Source organism: Notolepis coatsorum (assembly GCF_963971535.1).
Source record: "Notolepis coatsorum genome assembly, chromosome: 4".
In the NCBI taxonomy this organism is placed as follows: Eukaryota; Metazoa; Chordata; class Actinopteri; order Aulopiformes; family Paralepididae; genus Notolepis; species Notolepis coatsorum.
Genome location: NC_140168.1, coordinates 127974370 through 127995158, shown reverse-complemented (window position 1 = coordinate 127995158; position 20789 = coordinate 127974370). Strand labels below are relative to the sequence as shown.

The window sequence follows — 20789 nt, the reverse complement described above, 5'->3', positions numbered from 1 at the left end:
CATAGACTGAGGGACAGTGAGTGACAGTCACCTGACACATTTATGCTGTAATATTTGATGTTTTATGTTTTGATGATATTTTATGATGATATTTTTTATGTACCTTGACATTGATATCTGTTTTGTAATCCATGTTTATGTTAATATTAATATTAACATGTACAAGTTACGTCATGCCAATAAAGCCATTTGAATTGTATTGAATAGACCTGTCTCAAACCCTGCCCCTTTTCTTGATCCTCCAATCACAGCTGTCGCTTACCTCTGACTTCCTCGTACAAACTTCTCTCTTCAAAGTTTGTACGAGGAAGTCAGAGGTAAGCGACAGCTGTGATTGGAGGATCAAGAAAAGAGGGCAGGGTTTTGAGACAGGTCCATTGAATGAAGAGAGAGAGAGAGAGAGAGAGAGAGAGAGAGAGAGAGAGAGAGAGAGAGAGAGAGAGAGAGAGAGAGAGAGAGAGAGAGAGAGAGAGAGAGAGCGAGAGAGAGAGAGAGAGAAATGTGCTTTTGTATTGAGATGTTATTTCAAGTGCAGGTAGTAAAATGATTAGTTACAACCTGATGTGGAGAAAACATGTAGAGAACCCACTCTGCCACTCAATTCAATTCAAATGGGCTTTATTGACATGGAAAACATACGTTTACATTGCCAAAGCCAAACAAAACAAAACAATCAAACAGAGAAATCAAAAGAAATCAGTACATTACAGAAGGAATTTCTTGTACAGTCTTTATGGTGGTTGTATTCCATTGGATGTCCTTGTCTTGTCACAGCAGCTCACAAATCTTGCTGCTGTGTTTGCACATTGTTGTATTTTACCCAGTAGGTATGGGAGTTTTGAGTTCTTTTCCATGTTTTCAAAGTGTCTTTGGGTGTTTGCAATTTACATTTTACATTTACATTTAGTCATTTAGCTGACACTTTTATCCAAAGCGACTTACAAGTTCTGTACGACAAGCCATCAGGAAGGGCACAACTCTTATCAGCTGAGTAACAATGTTCATCAAAGTGTTGAGTGCTATAGTGTAGGTTAGTTTATTAGGACAAGTGCATGACAGTATGGTTAGTTAGGGTTAGATTCTTTTTTTTTTATTTTTTTTTTATTCCGATAATGGTTGAAGAAGTGCGTCTTTAGTCGACGGCGAAAGATTGGACGTGTTTCGGCTGTCCTAACTGGGGTGGGTAGTTCATTCCACCATTGTGGGGCAAGGACTGAGAATAGGCGACTTCTTCTGTGGGAAGTATATGTCTCTGATGTCTTGGTATAGTGGGCAGGTTGTTAAGAATTATACAACTGCATGCAAATTTCTCGATTCTGATTGGCTGAAACAGTCAATTTACACGTATGTATTCTTCACAATTCCACGCTCCTGGTCCCAGGACCCGCCCACAACCGAATTACAATCACTCCGCCGTGCGGATTTTTAGGAAAAAACAAGATGGCGGACAATAATCTTTAACAAATGGATATTTTGATAGCGTCATAACGACTAAATATAAACCGATTCTGTCACGGCGAATGTCTTAGTTCTTTAAACAATGTTGGATGATGTAATTGATGGGTCATGAGTCATTGTGGAACAAAATAAAAATCGCGCGGATTGATTGATTGATTAATTTACAATTTTTTATTTAATTTTTTTTTCTTTCTATAGAAGCAACTGGGAAGTGCGCTGTTTTAAGTGAGGGTGGACTGAATGCATATGTTGATAGCGTCATAACGACTAAATATAAACCGATTCTGTCACGGCGAATGTCTTAGTTGCTTAAACAATGTTGGATGATGTAATTGATGGGTCATGAGTCATTGTGGAACAAAATAAAAATCGCACGGATTGATTGATTGATTAATTTGCATTTTTTTTATTTTATTTTTTTTACCTACTTTCAAGCAGCTGGGAGGTGCGCTGTTTTAAGTGAGCATGGCCTATTGAATTGATTGATTGATTGATTGCTAATTTTATTACTGTCCGCCTGGTTTCCAACTGGTTAAGTTTAGGCCCTCTTTCGAAGTTGGTTACGGTTAGAGTTTGTCTTTAGAGCAGGGCGATAGACCACCAGCCCTGGTTCCAAACTCCTTCCAAACCAACTTTGAAAGAGGGCCTAAACTTAACCAGTTGGAAACAAGGCGGACAGTAATAAAATTAGCAATCAATCAATTCAATAACCCACGCTCACTTAAAACAGCGCACCTCCCAGCTGCGTCTATAGAAAGTAAAAAATTTAAATTTAAAAAATTTAATAAAAAAATAGGGCGAAGAAAACTTTTTTTTCCTATGATCATCATTAGGTGGCTTCTTCATTCCGAAGGTTGCCTATCACTCTCCAACCCATTCTGTCCCCACTTCTTCTCTCCAACTCCGTGACTCCGACTCTCACTCCGCTCCAATCACAGACATCGTCTACTTGGTCTTCCACTTCCTCTCTTTCCATCCACCTTCCCCATCACCACCTTCTTGAACATCTCCCCGCTGGATCCTCTCAGAACATGCCCGCACAACTCCATCTTTCTCTTTTTCAACCTCTCCAGCAGCTGTCCTCCTTGCATATCCGCTCTTCTCAGTACCTCCTCATTCTTGATCTTATCCTTCCATGTTATCTTCAGCATCTTCCTCAGCGTCCACATTTCAAAAGAGTCTATCATCCTCTTTGCCTCTTCATTCAGCGTCCATGCTTCTGCTCCGTATGAAAAGACTGACATAACATACGTTTCCAAAATCCTGGTCTTCGTTTTCCAACTTATGTTTCTTCTCAATAATTCTTTATGGTTCCAGAATGCGCCCTTTGCAATTCCGGTTCTTCTCTTAATGTCCATGTTAGCTCTTCCACCTTCACTGATCCAGCTTCCAAGGTACATGTACTCCTTCACTTGTTCAAGTTTTTCTCCATCCACCTGTATTTTACAAACAGTTCCTGGTGTTTTTTCAATGATCATTACTTTAGTTTTCTTTGTGTTTAGCGACATTCCATAGTTTTTGCATTCGACATTCAGCTTATTCAGCTGGGCAAAGAAAACTTTTTTTAATTTGTTTTACCTACTTTCTATAGAAGCATCTAAGAATGAAGTTCTATAGAAAGTAGGTTAAAAACTAAAGAAAAGTTGGATGTGTTAGTTGGTTGGATGTCTTAGTTGAAAGACAGTTGGATGTGTTAGTTCGTTGGATGTCTTAGTTGAGAGACAGTTGGATGTGTTAGTTTGCTGGATGTTGCTGGATGTCTTACTGAGAACAGTTGGATGCACTTCCGAGCTGCTTCCACATGGAGGCAACTTCTCTTTTTTGTTGTTGTGGGAAATACTTTTTGTGGCGGATGGTTTTTTCAATAAATCTTCGATTAATGTGTGTTTATTGTATAGCAATAAGGTTGGATGAATGTGGCAGTTGTATAAAAGCATTACACCACTTGCAGTCGTGATTTGTGAAAAATAAACCATGCCTAGGGGTGGTCGTTAGACCCCCCTAGGCATGGTTTATTTTTCACAAACCACTCCTGCGCGTGATGTAATGCTTAAGTAGAGCTCGGTTTCCACCTCTTCTTGTGTGCAGTGGGTGCATAATCTGTCTTCTCTTGGGAGTCAGTTAGTGTCCTCCCAGCCTGTCTGTCTGTCTGTTAGAGAAGTCAGTTAGTGTCCTCCCAGCCTGTCTGTCTGTTAGAGAAGTCAGTTAGTGTTCTCCCAGCCTGTCTGTCTGTATGTCTGTCTGTCTGTCTGTCTGTCTGTCTGTCTGTCTGTCTGTCTGTCTGTCTGTCTGTCTGTCTGTCTGTCTGTCTGTCTGTCTGTCTGTCTGTCTGTCTGTCTGTCTGTCTGTCTGTCTGTCTGTCTGTCTGTCTGTCTGTCTGTCTGTATGTCTGTCTGTATGTATGTCTGTCTGTCTGTCTGTCTGTCTGTCTGTCTGTCTGTCTGTCTGTCTGTCTGTCTGACTGTATGTCTGTCTGTCTGTCTGTCTGTCTGTCTGTCTGTCTGTCTGTCTGTCTGTCTGTCTGTCTGTCTGTCTGTCTGTCTGTCTGTCTGTCTGTCTGACTGTATGTCTGTCTGTCTGTCTGTCTGTCTGTCTGTCTGTCTGTCTGTCTGTCTGTCTGTCTGTCTGTCTGTCTGTCTGTCTGTCTGTCTGTCTGTCTGTCTGTTAGATAACCCAGTTAGTGTTCTCCCAGCCTGTCTGTCTGTCTGTCTGTCTGTCTGTCTGTCTGTCTGTATGTCTGTCTGTCTGTTAGAGAAGCCAGTTAGTGTTCTCCCAGCCTGTCTGTCTGTCTGTCTGTCTGTCTGTATGTATGTATGTATGTATGTCTGTCTGTTTGTCTGTCTGTCTGTCTGTCTGTCTGTCTGTCTGTCTGTCTGTCTGTCTGTCTGTCTGTATGTCTGTCTGTCTGTCTGTCTGTCTGTCTGTCTGTCTGTCTGTATGTCTGTATGTCTGTCTGTCTGTCTGTCTGTCTGTCTGTCTGTCTGTCTGTCTGTCTGTCTGTCTGTCTGTCTGTCTGTCTGTCTGTCTGTCTGTCTGTCTGTCTGTCTGTCTGTCTGTCTGTATGTCTGTCTGTCTGTCTGTCTGTATGTCTGTCTGTCTGTCTGTCTGTCTGTTAGAGAAGCCAGTTAGTGTTCTCCCAGCCTGTCTGTCTGTCTGTCTGTCTGTCTGTCTGTCTGTCTGTCTGTCTGTCTGTCTGTCTGTCTGTCTGTATGTCTGTCTGTCTGTCTGTCTGTCTGTCTGTCTGTCTGTCTGTCTGTCTGTCTGTCTGTCTGTCTGTCTGTCTGTCTGTCTGTCTGTCTGTCTGTCTGTCTGTCTGTCTGTCTGTCTGTCTGTCTGTCTGTCTGTCTGTCTGTCTGTCTGTCTGTCTGTCTGTCTGTCTGTCTGTCTGTCTGTCTGTCTGTCTGTCTGTCTGTCTGTCTGTCTGTCTGTCTGTCTGTCTGTCTGTCTGTCTGTCTGTCTGTCTGTCTGTCTGTCTGTCTGTCTGTCTGTCTGTCTGTCTGTCTGTCTGTCTGTCTGTCTGTCTGTCTGTCTGTCTGTCTGTCTGTCTGTCTGTCTGTCTGTCTGTCTGTCTGTCTGTCTGTCTGTCTGTCTGTCTGTCTGTCTGTCTGTCTGTCTGTCTGTCTGTCTGTCTGTCTGTCTGTCTGTCTGTTAGAGAAGCCAGTTAGTGTCCTTCCAGCCTGTCTGTCTGTCTGTCTGTCTGTCTGTCTGTCTGTCTGTCTGTCTGTCTGTCTGTCTGTCTGTCTGTCTGTCTGTCTGTCTGTCTGTCTGTCTGTCTGTCTGTCTGTCTGTCTGTCTGTATGTCTGTCTGTCTGTCTGTCTGTCTGTCTGTCTGTCTGTCTGTCTGTCTGTCTGTCTGTCTGTCTGTTAGAGAAGTCAGTTAGTGTCCTCCCAGCCTGTCTGTCTGTCTGTCTGTTAGAGAACTTTAGATGACATATTAATAAAGAACCAGAAAAACTGAGATGGAAAGAAAATAAAAAAAAGGATAGAAAGCGGCTTGAAATTAACCACCTCCATTTTAATTACCCCCCATTTCCTTTCATCTCCCTTTCTTCTGCACTGCGAAGATGCGCTGGAGCTTAATTAGGGGATAACAATTAATTTTCCCAGAATGCACTGGTGCAGAGCAGGCCAATCCGAAGGTCAGGTTTAATTGACGATTGATCTAAATAGTGGCAGATTACACCTAGTGATCTAAATAGTGGCAGATTACACCTAGTGATCTAAATAGTGGTAGATTACACCTAGTGATCTAAATAGTGGCAGATTACATCTAGTGGCAGATTACACCTAGTCATCTAAATAGTGGCAGATTACACCTAGTGATCTAAATAGTGGCAGATTACACCTAGTGGCAGATTACACCAGTGGAGGTTTCTCTATGACAACACGTGAAACACAAATTCACTCATAATTCATAATTATTATTAATTTACATATATATATATATTTTTTTTTTTTATTATTATTATAATTTTTTTAGTCGAAATTTTTTCCTCTGTAAAAAAATGCCAGTGAATTTTTTTTCTTTCAAAAATTGCCAGAATTGACAGCTCTGAGCAGGCCTGCACTGCAGTAATGACTGCAGTAAATATCCGTGCAGAATAACTTAATAAATAATAAATAATAGCCAATCAAAATAGGCTATTAACGTCATCTCAGCACGGTCCGTGCATTTAAAGTCTTGCCATTGAATGGGGGATTCAATGATTGACAGCCTTGACATCCAATCAGAGTATGGCTCCTACTCTGCAGCTCTGTAGCTAGGAGGTTGAATGATTGACAGCCTTTTGTTCCAATCAGAGAATGGCTCCTACTCTGCAGCTCTGTAGCTACACGGCTGTTTCTCCCCTCGCAGGATTGATTGATTGATTGATTGCACATTTTATTAACAGAGCAGCCACATTCGAAACCTCTTTATTAGTGTATCTAACATTTAGCACTTTAATAGCAACTTATTTTTCGCCGGCGGGACATTTACTGAGGACCAGCACAACACACCTGTGGATATTATGATTTAACAAGTCTATCTGTCCAGGAGGATGACAACATTATTGCAGGTACTGTAAGCAGGCAGCCTAGCAGTTTCTAGCTTGGATGCTAATAACTACTAACGTTATCACGCTAGCTTGGATGCTAACTAACGTAATTAAGCTGGTCATGGTTCATGGTGAGCTGTTTGTGTTATAACGAGACAGCAAATTAATGAATGAATGAAAACTTTATTAGGGTGAATCGCTTGGGTGACTGTCTGAGTGACCACCTATCGGAGTCGGAGTCCCGGAAAATGGAACGCGTGTCACGCATCAACAGAACAATGTTTAGTGGATTTCGACAGCATCCTCACGCAAATGAAGGATCGATTATATCACCAAAAGACTGCTGTTTGTTACATTGCTGGATTTGCAACTGCAGAGGAGGTCATTGAACGTTTCATCAGAAAAGAGCGAAGGATGGATTTAATTTACAAGGAGCGACAGGGACACTATTTCCTCCTAAGAAGTAACGTTGTCAATGGTGAGTGAAATTCTTTTTTTTCTCTCTCCTCCCCTCCTCCTCCTCCTCTCCTCTGCTCTCCTCTCCTCCTCTCCTCTCCTCTCCCTCTCCTCTCTCCTCTCCCCTCCTCCTCCTCCTCTCCTCTCCTCTCCTCTCCTCTCCTCTCCTCTCCTCTCCTCTCCTCTCCTCTCCTCTCCTCTCCTCTCCTCTCCTCTCCTCTCCTCTCCTCTCCTCTCCTCTCCTCTCCTCTCCTCTCCTCTCCTCTCCTCTCCTCTCCTCTCCTCTTCTCTCCCTCTCCTCTCCTCTCCTCTCCTCTCCTCTCCTCTCCTCTCCTCTCCTATCCTCTCCTCTCCTCTCCTCTCCTCTCCTCTCCTCCTCTCCTCTCCTCTCCTCTCCTCTCCCTCTCCTCTCCTCTCCTCTCCTTAATCAGAGTTTCCAATGCTATAGGTCTATATGACAGGCGTTGTACTCTTAAACAGTAATGTATATTTGTAGATCTGGTATGTCATAAATGTCTGGATGTAGCAGTACTGTCTATATCTCTGTATGTCATATATAGATGTAGCAGTACTGTCTATCTGTATGTCATGTTATGATGAATTGAAAATGGGGGACCCTGATGTAAACAAGACGAAAGTCTTTCTCTGGTCTGCATCCCCTTAACAATTGTGTGTATTGAGCCGTACTGTATTGTACCCATTCTGCAATCTGTTAAATAAAGTTTTCATTCATTCATTCATTCATTCATTCATTCATTCATTCATTCATTCATTCATTCATTCATTCATTCATTCATTCATTCATTCATTCATTCATTCATTGTCCTTGTGTTACATAAAACCCATCTGTGGCCTCGTGCAGAGGAAGGTGGTAAATACATGTTAAGATATTCCAATGTACAGTTTTGCCTACCATTGACTCAGAATGGTCTGTTTTATTGAAATCGTCACAGCAGTATAGTTTGTTTATACTTCAGAAGTATGATATTTAAACATGGTCCCCAAAATGAATGGAAGCGAATGAGGAGCCTGACACCTGGGAGGAATGGGGGTGTTGCAGCGTTGGGGATGTTTAAAAAATATAATTTAATATAGAGGATCATTTTCCCTATCCATATATGTATGATTTGGCCATAATAAGATCAAGGTCAAGTTCAAGGTCAAATATGAATTTATAATTAAAGTCGATTATCATTAATTACTGTATCTACAAATCCTTCTGTTTAATCATCTTCCCGCGGTTCATTTGCTTAGATTTTTTGTACACATGATCTCAATAAGGTGGTGAATGAGCTCAGTGAGCATTTTCTCCTACCTGTATACATTTTTGATCATCATCATCAAAATCATAAATCATAATTAATCATAATTAATTTATTCATTACAATTGAATAATTACTAGTAAGAGACACAATATTTCTGACACTGGAAATACATACCCCCAGGTCCCTAGATGTTCCTAGATACCAATAACATGCAAATTGACCTTGCAGAAGTGGAGCAATCTTCCATTTACTTAGGCATGTACCTTTAGGCGAAAACGGTCTACAGATTAACAGGTTAAGAACGGGGATGAATCGGCCTATAGAGCTGAAGAAACTACCTGCTTTTAAACATCTCTAAGACAAAGGAAATGATAGTTGACTTCCGGCGCGGGGAGGCAGTCCACCCTCATCTGTACATAGAGGGTAGACAGTTTTAAATTCCTCGGCATCACCATATGTGATCATTTAAAATGGGAAGTTAACACCAGCCTCATAATTAGAAAAGCCCACCAGAGGCTCCACTCCCTGCGCCAGCTTAAACAGTTTGGTGTGTCCAGGGAGGCGATGCTAAGCTTTTACAGAGCCACTGTGGAGAGTGTCCTTACCTTCTCATTGACTGTGTGGTACGGAAACACCACCGTCCATGATAGGGGACATCTAGAAAGAACTGTACGCACAGCATCAAAAATCATCGGCTGTGATCTCCCCTCGTTTTAAAAACAGTACATATCCCGAGGCTGTCCGTCACCTGAACTCAAGTACAAATGTACAGGCACTTTGCACCACAAGGGCTAGCACCAGCCGACAGGCACTTTAAGGCAATATGCACTTTAAACTGGAACACTGAGCTATTTATTTTTGGTACTGTAGCATTTTTTCCTTTTAATTGTTTGTGTAAAACTTGTATTGTGGGGATTGTATTGCATGTATTCTTGTGTTTTTATATTGTATGTTTTTATAATGTATGTACTGTATGTGCTGGCACCAAGACAAATCCCAATCAACCGTGTTGAAATGGCAATAAAGTTTTCTATTCTATTCTATAAATAGTGGCAGATTACACCTAGTGATCTAAATAGTGGCAGATTACACCTAGTGGCAGATTACACCTAGTCATCTAAATCAGTGTTTCTCAACTGGTGGGTTGCGACCCAAAAGTGGGCCACGGGCCATTTTGAGTGAGTCGCGGATGTGTGTACATTTTTTTAAAATAAATATATATATATATTTTTTTTTATATACATTTTTTTTGCACTACCTATCTTTGTGAAAGTGGCTTCTTAGCTCTGGTCCAGCTGAAGACAAAGCAGAGGAACAGATTGGACATTGAGCATGACCTCAGAGTTGCTTTGTCTACCATCACCCCAGACTTTGAGACTCTTGTCAGGAGCAAACAACATCCCCAGTTATCCCATTAGTTCCCTGGGATGTTAAGCTAAGAAGTCTGCTAAGAAGGATATATTATTTATTATTATTATTATTATTATTATTATTATTATTATTATTATTATTATTATTATTATTATTATTATTATTATTATTATTATTATTATTATTATTATTATTATTATTATTATTATTATTATTATTATTATTATTATTATTATTATTATTATTATTATTATTATTATTATTATTATTATTATTATTATTATTATTATTATTATTATTATTATTATTATTATTATTATTATTATTATTATTTTATTTCATTGTGTTTTTAGCCCTAGTTGAACTTTTGTTGCAACCCCAGTTATCCCATTAGTTCCCCCAAACTTACTGTAGGTCTGTTATGTTAAGCTAAGAAGTCTGCTAAGAAGCATAATAATTTATTATTATTATTATTTTATTTCATTGGGTTTTAGCCCTAGTTGCACTTTTGTTGCAACCCCAGTTATCCCATTAGTTCCCCCAAACTTAGGTCTGTTATGTTAAGCTAAGAAGTCTGCTAAGAAGCATACTATTTATTATTATTTTATTTCATTGGATTTTTAGCCCTAGTTGCACTTTTGTTGCAATTTTTTGTGTTTATTTCATGTTTTTAACAGTGCATGAACGATTTTGAAAGTGTATTATATATATTTTTAAATGACTTAATGACTAAGGAAAATGTTGGGTCCCGAGGCTAGACCAGTTGAGAACCACTGATCTAAATAGTGGTAGATTACACCTAGTGATCTAAATAGTGGCAGATTACACCTAGTGGCAGATTACACCTAGTCATCTAAATGCAAAAAACTATAACTGTAATCCATTTACTGGGAATAAACAGCAATCAGATTGCAGCTGCCTTTGAAGGTAATAGAAGATTGAAATTACTTGTCAGATTGGTCTGAGAAATGTTGTAAGGGTAAAGTAGTATCTTGGTTGTGAGATGAATTGCCGCATACAGTACATAATTTTACATATCTTGTAATAACAACTGATAACGGTTCAAGATGATGATGATGATGATGATGATGATGATGATGATGATGATGATGATGATGATGATGATGAAGAAGCACTAATCAAATTACAACCCGTGAAAGTGGAAGTTCTTCTCCCCCCCGGCGCTAAGCACCATGCTTTTATGCAAAGTAACCTACGCTGATTTCATGCATTTTACTAAAATGAGCCTGGCGAGGATTTGAACTAATTGCAAGCGCTGCCGTTAGAACAGGCTAAGCCACACAGGAGAACACCCAGTAATGGAAAACAGTGCATTCATGAAGCTGCCAAGACGTCATGCAGCTTTTTGGAGGAAATCACACCAATCCAACAAGCACAGAGTGCTGCTCTTCTGTCCTTAGAGGGAGACACTACCCCTGTCTCTGTCCTCACAGGGGGACACTGCCCCTGTCTCTGTCCTCACAGGGAGACACTACCCCTGTCTCTGTCCTCACAGGGAGACACTACCCCTGTCTCTGTCCTCACAGGGAGACACTACCCCTGTCTCTGTCCTTACAGGGAGACACTACCCCTGTCTCTGTCCTCAGAGGGAGACACTACCCCTGTCTCTGTCCTCACAGGGAGACACTACCCCTGTCTCTGTCCTCACAGGGAGACACTACCCCTGTATCTGTCCTCACAGGGAGACACTACCCCTGTCTCTGTCCTCACAGGGAGACACTACCCCTGTCTCTGTCCTCACAGGGAGACACTACCCCTGTCTCTGTCCTCACAGGGAGACACTACCCCTGTCTCTGGCAAAACTATACTACTGCCCTAACGTATGGCACTGAACATCCACCACTCATATTCATGCAAGAACCCGATATTTCATTTAACTTTTAAACCTTTATTTAAGCTCAATAAAATTGAGGTTGCACTAATTTTCAATAATGTTGAGTTAACAAAATAAATAGTTAACCTCTTAAGCCCTAGCCCTATTTTCAGAAAATCTGCCTACAAATACATACCTAAGTAAATGGAAGATTGCTCCACTTCTAAATGGTCCATTTGCATGTCCTTGGTATTTAGGGACATCTATGGATCTCAGGTCATTTATTCCCAGTGTCAGAAATATTGTGTCTGTTACTAGGCTTGAGTAAATTGTGCTGACACAAAGGAGAATATATATTATGATTTGTCTTTGCATCTTTGACGGTGAATAACACCATGCTAAAAATGAAGTACAGTACTGAATTCTGCCATCTCGACACATGCAATTTGAAATATTATTATAGAATATAGAATATCAGGCCTATAAATTACCTTATTATTGTCAAGTCACACATCTATGGATCGGGCCAAATCTTCCCTTTCTAATGGCAGAGTTCAATTTTGATTTAGTATCACCAGGTGTGATTCACAAACCGTGATAGAAATCTTTACTTTTTTATAATGTAAATTTATCCACCATTTCTTATCAGATTGCAACGCTGTTTTTTGCTAGACGTTCACAGAACGGTAGATACACTAACTGCTTTCTGTTTTATGGCAATAACGTTCAGGTTTGTGGGAGATAATCCCGAAAAATAAGAGAAATAAAAAGGTTTATCCAGAAGTCAGGTGATTGACAGGGGCTGGCATGAGCTGGGTAGTGTAGTTTTTCGAAATTCGAAAGCCCATCGAATGCCCTGGGTCTCTTCCTTCAAAAGACTACACTCACTTTTGGCTGCACCACTTCCTCCCATCAATATGCACCGGTTTCCGACTCAATTCCCTGAGATTTATATAATCGTATATTTCACTAATAACACTTTTTTTTATCCACTTTTTCTTCTCTTTTTAAATTTTTTCTCCCATCCCAATTCCACTGTGCCAATTCTTCCCTCCCCAGTCTTGAACGTTGCTCGCATATGCCCCCCACTGGCCGGTTGTAGGGAGGATAGAAGCCTTGCATCACGTGTCCCCTCCGATACACGAGGAGGCAGCCTGTCGCATCTTTTCACCTCCCAGCGCAGACTCTCATTGGCGAGGTGTAACGTGTGGGAGGCTCACACTACCCCCGCCATTTCCTGTCTCTGCTGTGCAGGCGTTCCCCAACCGACCAGTAGGAGTTGCTGTCCACAACGTCCAGATTACCACCCATCGACTTCCACTCATCGAGTCGAACCCGGTGTCTCTTGCGTTGGTGACGAGCGCAATGTCCGCTGCGCCACCCAGCCGCGCCCTATTTCACTAATAACACTTAAAATCATTGGTAAACAAACGTAGTGCTGAAAATATACACTTTGACTGCTGTTTTTGACTGGTCTTTACTCTTGGATACATTTGAAAAAGAAATGCAGCATCACTTAATACGGACTGTATTGATCTATTTGTGACGTGAAATAAATCTCAGCCCGGTACCGGTATCGGGCTTAAGAGGTTAAGCAATACATAAACACATACCATTACACCTCTCTGCCAGACAAGACCAAACCCACCTTATCATAGAGGACACAGTGCTGAGTATCATAGCTATCACCAGTAATACATTTGAAGGCAGAATGATAGACCATGTCCAGGTGTTTAGGAGTGGAAGGAGCAACATTTCTATTACATCCCCATAATCCAACACTGATAGGAACACTGATTCAACAATAATTTTTCTTCTACTACTACAACTACTACTACTACTACTACTACTACTACTACTACTACTACTACTACTACTACTACTACTACTACTACTACTACTACTACTACTACTACTACTACTACTACTACTACTACTACTACTAATACTACCAGGGCCGCCTGGGAGAAATGCGAGGCCCTGTGCGAGATTTAAACGTGAGAGAGAGAGAGAGAGAGAGAGAGAGAGAGAGAGAGAGAGAGAGAGAGAGAGAGAGAGAGAGAGAGAGAGAGAGAGAGAGAGACTTACAAAGAGCCCCTTTTGTCAACTCATAATGAAACTGGCTGACATCTCACACTCTGACATCACAAACCCTAGCCAGCCTCAGAAGATTAGACCTAACCAAATTATAACCAAAGAAAAAGATAAATACATTACGTATTGGAATCAACTCACACAATCACAACACAAATTAGAAACATATTTGGCCCTAAACAGACAGTATACTGTGGCAGACTACCTCAGCACAGTAACTGATAAGAATCTAAGAAAGAATCTGACAAGGTACAGACTGAGTGACCATGGTTTGGCGATAGAGAAGGGCAGACACAGACAGACCTGGCTGCCCAGAGAGGAGAGGTTGTGGTGTCTTTGTGATGAGGGAGCCGTAGAGACAGAACTACACTTCCTAACACAATGTGAAAATTACAGAAATATTAGGGAGGAATTCTTTCCAAAAATTGAAATAATTTCCCCAGAATTTCAAAGTATGACAGAGTGCAGAAATTGCCATTCCTCCTGGGGGAACAGAAAGAATGTGCAGTTTTAGCTGCAAAATATGTCAATTCATGTCACAAGAAAAGGGACAACCAGTAGGACACATATACTGTATATACATGTACCATGTTTTACGCACCGCACCATCTCCTTTATTTCTTTTGATCTTATATTGTTTGCTGTTTATGTCATAATTGTGCTTTGGCAACATTTGTGAAATGTCATGCCAATAAAGCTTTTTGAATTGAATTGAGAGATAAATGCTTCTAGAGAGAGAGAGAGAGAGAGAGAGAGAGAGAGAGAGAGAGAGAGAGAGAGAGAGAGAGAGAGAGAGAGAGAGAGAGAGGAAGAGAGAGAGAGACGGGTGGGTGTAGCGAGAGAGAGAGGCGGGTGGTGTAGCGAGAGAGACCACAGCGGGTGGGTGTAGCGAGAGAGAGACCACGGCGGGTGGGTGTAGCGAGAGAGAGAGAGACAGCGGGAACAGAATAGATTGCTTGAAAAACTCTCACCCTAATGCAGATTCAATGGCAAAGTTGGAAGGAGACGACGTCGATGCATTTTCATACCGTGGAGATGAAAAAGTTAGCTAGCGTTAGCCCGACTGAACCACATGTTAGCACTCGCTAACGTAGCTAACTAGCGTTAGCTAACGCTAGTTAGCCTTTAACTAAGCTACTAGCCGACATGGCTAGTAGCACATGTTAGCACTCGCTAACGTAGCTAACGCTAGTTAGCTAACGCTAGTTAGCCTTTAGCTAAGCTACTAGCCGACATGGCTAGCCCGACTGAACCACACGTTAGCACTTAGATAACGTAGCGAAAGCTAACTAGCTGTCCCTGCCTTTAGCTAAGCCGACATGGCTAGCCTGACTGAACTTTCTAACATGCAACAACTTTCATCTTCAGTCCATCTGCCGAACGACCGTCCTCTTCGTCTTGGCTGGCATAACCTCCAATGCTGCACGCGCAAAATAGTCAGACGCTACCTTACCTGTAACCCCTCCCCTCATTGAAACCAATAGTATCTGCTGCAGAGCCTCAGAGCTCCAATAGTGTATCTGCAGATTCGCAGAGCCACAAGTCAGACACATTCTACAAACGTGTCTAATGTGAAATATATAAGCATATAAGCAAAACTAGATTTTAGGTCTGTGATGAAAAAGGGCCTCGCGGGAAGGGGGGCATCGCAAAAAAAAATAAAAAATGTAAAAAAATTATAAAATTACAAATATATATATATATTTTTTTGCGAGGCCCCCCTTCCCGCGAGGCCCTGTACGACCGCACTGCTCGCACACCCCCTGAGGCGGCCCTGACTACTACTACTACTACTACTACTACTACTACTACTACTACTACTACTACTACTACTACTACTACTACTACTACTACTACTACTACTACTACTACTACTTCTACTACTACTACTACTACTACTGCTACTACTTTACTACTACTACTACTACTACTACTACTACTACTACTACTACTACTACTACTACTACTACTACTACTTCTACTACTACTACTACTACTACTGCTACTACTTTACTACTACTACTACTACTACTACTACTACTACTACTACTACTACTACTACTACTACTACTACTACTACTACTACTACTACTACTACTACTGTAACTGAGGGGTACAATTCCCTGACTGTATTAATCAAGTACTGATATCATTAAATCACTACCGTCTATGTACTCCTGGCCAATACTGTACATAAGTATTTTAGATTAGAACACTCCCACAATAACACGGTTTTCCACACAAGATACTCGTTTACAATATTTATTACATAAAAGGGATTATATTACATGACTTAGTTGGGCTTATAAGGCAAATAGAATGTGCATAGGCGAGTCAATAGTAAATATTAAGGATTATCTCTGGTACTCTGGGATGGGGGGTACTACCGGTTGTAAGCCAGCAGAGGGGGCCAAAGCTCTATGCAAGTCCAGGGTTCAAGGAGGCGATGTCACCCCCGTGTCAGCGGGGATAGGCAGCCTGGTCCCAGGTTGCGCGCCTTGCAGGTGAAGCCGTGGGGTCTCTGGTACGACAAAGACGGGCTTGAGTGATGTCCCCACGGGCACGTGGATCCCACAGCAGTGGGTGTAGACGGTTTTCTGCTTCCAGCAGCTTGGTGAAGAATGAAGAATAATAATCCTTGCCGGAAAAGTGGCACTGCGGGCGGGGTGTAAATCCCCCGTGGTGCTGCTGCTCCGGTGTAGATATCCTCCGGTGCGGTAGTGCACGGTTGACCTTGACGTTACTATACTATTAGCACGGGCAATAAGTGCTCTATGTAGACGCACAATCACTCACTCCACGTGGTCTTTGACTCGTAATGAAGGTTTACTAATAAATAGCGAACGATACGACAAACAGACGTATTAGGATAACACGAGACTATCTTGGGGCAATGCGAGCCCTGCTATGCCCACGTTGCGTAGTGGGTGAGGCGTTGCTTGGATAACTGAACCAGACTGAACTGAAGGCGAACTGAAAAGGAACTGCAAGGGAAGTTCTACATTTCTTGCGCCCTATTTATATGTACCGTGGACAAATAGTGCCATTCTGCTTTCGGTAGCCGTATTAGTGGGCAGAAGCTGGGCATGTACAGACATATCTCGTCGGTACCTTTGAAGTCAGCTCGAGGGGGTAAGGCAGTGGCGCCTAGGGATCGCTTCCAATAGGAGAACGAATATTATGGTCTGTCCTGCTACCAGGTAAAGGGATATTCCGTATATTGTACAAGGAATATACAGGGGATATCAAACGATATGCAAATATTATACATGGGATCTCAGGCAATAAATATATATATTCGGTTTAATCTGACCCTTTGTAACAGCCGCCCCCTAATTAGTCCCACCTAATTAGCTAAGCAGGGACAGATTAACCGCACTGTCCACTACTCAATGTCTGTGAGGGGTCGGGCAGTTCACAAAGTCAGGGGTCATGGTCGTCATTAGGCGAGTCGGGGAGCCTTGGCGACTCTATCAGCCTCGCCACGGGTCGGTTGTAGATCCGCCCTTGGCCGAGCACTTCCGCCACTCTGACCTTTCCGTCGGCACCAGTGGTCACTTTGCTTACGCGGCCGGCCGGCCACGCAGCTCGGGGTAGTGACTGGTCTATGGTCATGACAACTGGACGGGATGAAGGGGGGCTTAGGAGGAAGCGGGCCTGAGACTGCTTTGATCTGGGCTTGGCTGTGCTTTCTCCTCCTCCGTCTGTTTCTCTTGTTCGCTCTGTACCCCGTGTGAGGAGGGGCCGGTCCCGGCCACCCCGTCAAGGAGTCGCTTGGGGTGCTGGCTTCGAGGTCAGCTACGTCTGAAGCGCAGCTGAGGGGGGTGGAGTTCCGAACTCCCTCTGGTACCCACGGTTCTCTCACGGGCCTCTCGCTTAATGTCAATAGCCTCTGCTGTACGGGGGAGAGGCCGGTGTCTTCTTCTGTCGCTCTGGAGTGGAGGCAGCTAGTGGCTGCTGTTCGGTTGAGAGATTTAGCGAGGGGGCCTTGTAGTGTCCACCCCAGGCGGGTCTCGACTGCTGCAGGACAGCCTCGGGTTCCGGTATGGACCCGGTCTATCGGGACGATGAGGTCTGCATGGTCGGAGCCTATCAGCAGGGTCGGGGTGGCGCCGTCTATGAGCGGGATAGGTAGTTGACGCAGGTGCACGTATTTATCCATCAGCTGTGGGATGGGGTAGGTGTACTGTGATAGTCCTATTTCTTGGCTGGTGAAAGCATTTGTAATCCTATACCGTCGCTCTGGCTGCCCGCTTGCTGCGATAGTGAAGGAGACATTCTCGCCCTTTATCGTCTTTAAATCTCTTCTTATTGTCCGAATCGTCATTTGGTTCTCGCTCCCCCGCAGTCCCAGCTGGGCCGCAGCGGACGCGAGCAGAAGGGTCTTCTCTGACCCGTCATCAAGGACGGCGTAAGTGTCCATGACTTTGTCCCCGTGGCTCAGGAGCACTCTGACCACTTTGAGGAACACACGGGGGGTTCCGCTGTGTTGGGGGTCTATGTGGAGCACTCCTGTCTCGGGTGGTGACGTAGACTCTATGTGGCACGAGTCGCACCTTGACTCCCAGTGTCTGCTGTAGCAGTCGGGACACCAGGGAGCGGTCTGGTGGAACTTTGGTTCTGGTGCCACCGCCTCGGCATGGTACAGTACCGCGACGGGCCCACTCTGTTGTCCTGGGTGACGCTTGTTGATGTCGTGCAGGACCTCCAGGTGGGTGCCACCGCACCTGCTGCATTTTTTCTTCAGGCGGCACTCAGCTGCTAGGTGGCTGCGCGCGCAGCGGAAGCAGCGGCGGTGGTCCTTGACCCACTGGCTCACATCATCCGTGGTCAGCTTCTTGAAGTCTTCGCACTGATGGAGCCGATGTTCTCCCTCACAGTACTGGCACTCAATCTTCCACTGGTCCTCTTTCGTCGAGGGGGTGTTGTGGTTGGAGTGCTGCGGTACTGATTCGGCTTGGTGCATGACAGTCACCGATCTTCTTCCATCATTTATTCTCCTGGGTCCCTCTCTGGAGCTTGGCGTGCTCCGCCCGAATGTATCCAGTCGTAAGCTGCTGACTTCTCTCGCCAGGAAGTCGGCCAGATCAAGGAGGGATGGCTCGGGGCCGTCGGGGTCGCGGTAGTCCCTCTGCCGCCGAAAGCGCTCCTGTCTTGCGGGTGGCAGCTTCTCCAAAATCCTCTCAACGTTAGAGTTGGCGTATAGCTCATGCCTGCCCTTCTCCCGTTGCGCTCCCAGCATCCCCACCAGGGACTGCACTTTGATTGACAGGTCGTCTAGTGAGCGATTGTCTGTGGCTGGGGGTAGGCGGTCAATATGCCTTATCTCTTCTATTACGTAATCCCATATACGTCCATATCTCTGGTCCAGCGCCGCTAGGGCCGCTGTGTATGGTGTCGAAGAGGTGGCATAGGCCAGCGCTATATTGTGCGCTCGCGGTACTTTCAGGTGCTTCAGTAATATTGCATACTTGTGGCGTTCATCAGCGACATCCACCATCATTGTCTCTAGGCACATCCGGAGCTCCGTGTACTGTGCTCGACTCTCATAGGCGAAGTCGGGAAATGACGGCGTGGCAATGTATGATGTCATGGATGACTGGCACATCGGTGAGCGTTGGGGGAGAGGCCTCCTAGGCGAGTCTCCTCTTGCGTGTCGTCTTGGGCTGGTACTTGGTGGGTACCGAAGGTCGGGTACCCAGGTGCTCTTCCTCGGGGCTGACGGTGCGTCAAACTCACCCGTGAGTTGAGTCGGGGGTTTGTAGCGCAGGGCCTCGGGGCTGACTTCTGGGCTGTACTGGACCTCCTGGTCCTGAGTACGTTGCTGCTGGTCGGGGCTGTACTGGGCCTCCTGGGCCAGAGCACGTTGCTGCTGGTCGGCTTGACACTCCTCTTCTTCCTCCTCCTCTTCCTCTGCTAGGACCTGGAGTCTTCTGTTCAGTCTCTCGGCGTGGTTCGGTTCTGTACCCCGGTTGCTAGGTCTCGTATGGACCGGCTGGGGAGGGGGTTCAGAGACGTGGACAGGCTCCTCCTGTTGGCGGGGTCCCGGGTCGCTTCGTCGGGTAGGGGAATGTGTCCTAGACCCGTGTCTGGACGATCTCTGGGAGCTCCGTGCGGAGTGAGGGGGTGTCGCCATGGCCACCAGTTTGTCCATCAGCTCCGCCTGCAGCCGGTCGCGCTCTGCCTCGCGCCGGGCATGGGCTGCGTTGCGCGCTGCTTCGCGCTGGGCATTGGCGATGTCGCGCTGCGCATTGGCGTGGAGCTGTGCATTTGCGACGTCGGCGCGGCTTCTCTCGATGTTCTCTTCTGTCTGGAGGCGTCTGGTCTCCAGTCTTATTCGGTCGTCTTCGCTCCTTTGTTGCGCCTGGAAGCGCTCTCGCTCACCTGCGTAATGTTCGCGCTCGCACGTCTGTTGCGCTTGAAGTCGATCGCGTTCGGTGGAGGCTGCCAGGGTGGCGATGAGTGCCTGCGCCAGCATCTTGTCCGCCTCGCTGGGGGAAGACGCCGTTCGGGGCGATCGGCTCCCGGCAGTACTTGTTGGAGATCCGTTCTCCGGTTGCGTACCGAGGAGATCCGTCTCCTGGGTGCGCGTCTCTTTAGGGTTGTCTTCCTCCCGGGGGTGATCGGGGGCTATTTCTTCGGTATTGTCTGGGGGTAAAGTCGTGTCAGTTCCCTCCTGGTCCCCACCGTGAGCTTGGTCAGTTACATTAGAGCCTACTAGGGCCTCTGTGGTCGGGGTAACCTGGTCGTTAAGGTCAGACATAATTTTACTTTCTACTTTTACCGCGTTTACCGTTCCTTTAAAGCTAGGTATTGGACTGACAGAGTATGCCTCTAGATAGGGAGGTGGCTGCCGTCTGCGCTGCGGGCGATCTAGCTTAGGAGAACCGTTTGTGGAGTGTTCGTCATCGGCCATGTCGATATTAATATTATATTAATATTACGCTAATTATTCTCCGGCTCGAAGGACCAATTGTAACTGAGGGGTACAATTCCCTGACTGTATTAATCAAGTACTGATATCATTAAATCACTACCGTCTATGTACTCCTGGCCAATACTGTACATAAGTATTTTAGATTAGAACACACACAATAACACGGTTTTCCACACAAGATACTCGTTTACAATATTTATTACATAAAAGGGATTATATTACATGACTTAGTTGCGCTTATAAGGCAAATAGAATGTGCATAGGCGAGTCAATAGTAAATATTAAGGATTATCTCTGGTACTCTGGGATGGGGGGTACTACCGGTTGTAAGCCAGCAG

General features: G+C 44.5%; 1 protein-coding gene across 1 annotated transcript in view; it reads right to left on the bottom strand.

Annotated features, from left to right (window-relative positions):
• The window catches only part of cdh24b (cadherin 24, type 2b), a gene marked incomplete at both ends in the record, with an annotated part of 663530 nt that overhangs the window by 296812 nt on the left and 345929 nt on the right, over positions 1-20789 (bottom strand).